Consider the following 4,224-nt stretch of genomic DNA (forward strand, 5'->3'; position numbering starts at 1 on the left):
TCGTTGCCGAAACACTTTTCCAACATTTCCAACGTCCGTGCGCCACTAAATCCGTTTTTTACGCAAAATTTAATACAAGTTCGTTGTTGCAAATTTAAATCCATTTCTGAAATTGTAAAAAATCGCCAACACACACAGAGATAGATGTACTCTTGGCTACGTAACTTTTGCAAATGTCAAGTTATGACACTAAGATTTAAAGGGAATATCAACAACAGATGTACCAATTTAACAAAAAAAACAGAACTCAAATCGGAACGATGGGAGCGCCACACGGTGGTTATTCCGGGAACTTTTTGTTCAAGGTAATATATATATATATATATATATATATATATATATATATATATATATATATATATATATATATATATACTCCCGCCAGCACAGCTCTAGGGGTCATGGGAATGCGCAAGCCCTTCCACTATGTCAAGGTCGTAGTCCACAGGACGGGGATTTATTAATAAATATACAAAAATGAGCTTCACCTCACCTTAAATTTTAATTTTGACGAAATTGATTTTGTTACCCTAAATATCATCATGGACTACGGCTAGTTTTACACACTGTACATATTGTTTTATATGAAATTAGAATATTTGATATGGCATTAGTAATTTCTGAACTATTCGAATGCTTAAATGAAACTTCTCTGAGGACCAATACAAAACAGTTTGCTTTCTACCGTATGTTATAAAATAAATATAGGCTAGAAGATATTTTTTACGAGATTAACGCAGACGCATGATTTCAAACACGTAATACGCGAAGTTTAGTGAAAATAGGATTCAATTTTTATGACTGACACACCTCATTAAAAAGAATTCAAAAGTCTGTGCAATAATTTTGTTAGTCTACACATTGCATAGTTCATTGCCAATAGAATATTATTCGTGGAATGCAATTCATAAGTGGGAATAAAATAGAAGCACCAAACCCTGTGTAAACTGATAGGGCAAGGAGATTTGGATTTTGGAATTGAATTTAAATATAATTGAACCGGGTAAATCGTGTATTTGAACCGGGAAATTCGTATAATCGAACCGGGAAACTCGTATATTTTAACCGGAAAACTCGTCCGTTTGAACCGGGAAACTCGAATACCTGTATTTGAACCGGGAAACCAGTATACTTGAACCGGGAAAAAACAGCATGTAAAGGACATTTCAGCGAATCGATTATGTAGCGTTTTGTTGGGAAAGGTAAAAACAGAGATGTATATCATAAGAAAAGGCGATACCTTTTGTCCCTGTCAACATCTTTCTTCAAATCCTTTAAACCTCTCATTACGAAGGTTCAGCTCATTTAATATCAATTAGGGTACATTAAATCCTTTGAAAACAAGAAGTAGTACTAAATGCAAACGATTGTGCGGCGTCACACATTTTCGTAGACGAATAATGTGAAATTGATGTGATGAAAGATGTTGTTGGTGAAGAGATATTTAAAAATGAACCGAAAGAATTGAAATTACATACTTTAGTTACGACAAAATAGATGCGTAAACGATTTTCTGGTAGTGAAATGTGTAAGAAGATTACATATCATAGGGGAAAGAGTTTATATTCCGATAAAATATAATTGTAGTACAGAAACGTTCCATTATTTTGATTCAAACATACCTCTTTCCGTTAACCCTTTCCTATTGGTTCAATTTGAGTAATTCAGTTAAAATGATGTTTTTTAATATATTTCTCGCTTCAAAATATTGATAAAACCGTAATATTACTTTAAAAAATCAAAAATGAATTTTGAATTGTAAATAACATGAAAATTGATTTGAGTTAGTAATAAAATGATATTTTTAAACGCTGCACATCTTTGATTTTTGTATTGACGCTTGATTTCCCAGCCTTCTCTTCCGGTTGTCCATTACGTGCTAATGGATCCGTCCGAATTGACCCGTGCATAGTTAATCGGTAAGAAATACTTCTTAAATTAAGATGCTGTTAATATTAATGCAATTTGTTTGTCAATTAAATTACCTGTGGTACTTATGCGTTAAATTTAGGGTATAGTTTAGTTGGATTGCGGTAATATATTGGGATTACTGATATGCCACGTGTTGTATACGTGGATTTAAATTCTTACTGTTAATAATAGAACTACCGATTGTGCAGTTGTATTCCCTCTTTTATCTGATAGTATTATAACAAATAATTGGTAAATCAAACACAAAACGATGGTTATCTTTATTTTCTAGGAGCTGAAAAGAATTGGTGAATATGGTTTAAGAAATAAGCGTGAAGTATAGAGGGTGTAATACACTTTGGCTAAAATTCGTAAAGCTCAACGAGAACTGCTAACATTGGAGGAGGACCAAAGACGCTAATTCGAAGGTGCGTACGCGATATTTGAACTATTGGCATGCTAATGTTAACATTTTGCATCCTGCTCGTGATGATTTAATTTTTCTGACACCTCTTGTCTGACTATAGCTGACGTGTGAACTAATATTTTTTGCCTGATGCGTGGGATTGCACTAATTGGTGTGATATTTGAGACTGAAACGTTGAATAATAGGTTGTGTTGCCTTATTTTGAAGAAGATTTCGTTTATTTTAAGGAAATGCACTCCTGCTTCGCCTTGTTCGTGTCGGCGTGTTGGATGAAGGGCGCATGAAACTTGATTGCGTGCTCGGTTTGAAGATTGAAGATTTCTTGGATCGAAGATTGCAGACTCAAGCATTTAAACTTGGTCTTGCAAAATCAATTCATCACGCTCGCGTGCTCATTCGTCAAAGACACATCAGGTTGGTTTATGTCCTCCTTTCCTTGATTTCTTAAGTAGTTGTGTGTTTAATTGTTGCCACCACGTTATGATGCGGAGGAATTACAGTGGTATTCCAGGGAATACGATGGTGACTAGTAGTTTGTAAATAGGAGTTTTTAGTATCGTCTGTTTATGTTAAATATAACATAGGGGTGCTTTGTTTGGTGTGATATCATTAATAATGGCACTGAATTTTCGACTCGAGGTGAGAATTTAACGTGTATGATAATTAAGCGCTCTTCCTTCTAATTACGAAGTTTTTCAGCGGTTTTTTCCTGAACTCGTCAAAATCGTTTATGTTGATGTTTTATCATTAAACAATGGTCAATCGTTAACATTAGTGAAAATGTCGAACTGCGAGTTGAAGAAAAGTTTGGATTTGTTGTGTAGTTCGCGTTAATGACCCATGTGCACAATTAAAATCACGGAAATCGTAATTTTTCCCGGAACACAAGTTAATTGTTCGTGTACTTAGTGATTGTGAATTTGGGTACGTCTCAAAACCCGTAATAGTGTCAAATTTGACAGTTTTATTTTCTCGAACTGGTGGTTTTAGGGAATATTGATAAATGTGATATAGGCTTTGGAATTTTTGAATTTTCGTGTCCGTTGTAACGTCGAGGTGGTTTAAACTGAGTTCTAAGGTTTTGGAAGATTTTGGGCCTTGCTACACACGAGCATACTTGTTCGACAGAGAGAAAAATAAGCGAATACGCATTGTTACCTATGAAGTACTCGGCTTCAAGACGTGTGGCAGGTGTTGTCAAGTTATGGGTGGTATCCTGAGTTAATTATAATACTAAGGGCTTAAGAGCCACATTTGCTTATTAACTAAAGTGTTATTGTTAATTCGCTGTTTCATTCTCGTCTGTGAAGTTTTAACACCTAAGATGGATACTTAAGAAATGTATTTAACTATTCCCACGTAATTTGCGTATTTTGTGCTGTCAAATTTCTTGCATACCTCTTGTAATTAATGCAGAATATCCAGGTTTTGGTCTTTGAAAACGTTTTTACGCATCAAATCTTGTTTTATCTTGGATAAATTGTAATATATGTATATATTGCGTGTGTTATGCGGTGTAATTTCGTGTGCCTCTGCAGTTGATGCAGATACTTCCGTTTCTGATTACTAAGTACGTTTTTATGCATCGAATCTTGTATTATGTGATAAATTATAATTTTTAAGTATGTTTTACGTAGTGAATGCAATTTCTTGTAAGACTATTGAATGCAAGAATTTTCGGTTTTTGATCGCTACAACTGTTTTTACACATTGAATTGTGTGTTATCTTAGATAAATTTCAACTTTAATTTATTACGCGTATTGTATGCAGTCTTAATTTCTTGTGAAACCGTATTAATTGTAAGAATTTTCGGTTTTTGAACGCTGCAACTGTTTTTATACCTCGAATTTCGTTTTAATTCGGATAAATTTAAGTATATTTTCAT

The 4,224-nt window shown here is 34.0% G+C and overlaps 1 protein-coding gene across 1 annotated transcript in view; it reads left to right on the plus strand.

Moving 5' to 3' along the window:
- Positions 1-1,869: 1,869 nt before the first annotated feature.
- LOC139698452 (protein GVQW3-like) overlaps positions 1,870-4,224 on the plus strand; it is a 15,367-nt gene continuing 13,012 nt past the window's right edge. The window contains exons 1-3 of the mRNA XM_071597328.1: positions 1,870-1,919; positions 2,204-2,339; positions 2,566-2,752. The gene's annotated coding sequence lies outside the window, so the exon portion shown is untranslated. The remainder of the gene's footprint in view (positions 1,920-2,203; positions 2,340-2,565; positions 2,753-4,224) is intronic.

Source organism: Hetaerina americana, unplaced genomic scaffold (genome assembly GCF_022747635.1).
Source record: "Hetaerina americana unplaced genomic scaffold, ioHetAmer1.1.p SCAF_86, whole genome shotgun sequence".
NCBI classification, from domain to species: Eukaryota; Metazoa; Arthropoda; class Insecta; order Odonata; family Calopterygidae; genus Hetaerina; species Hetaerina americana.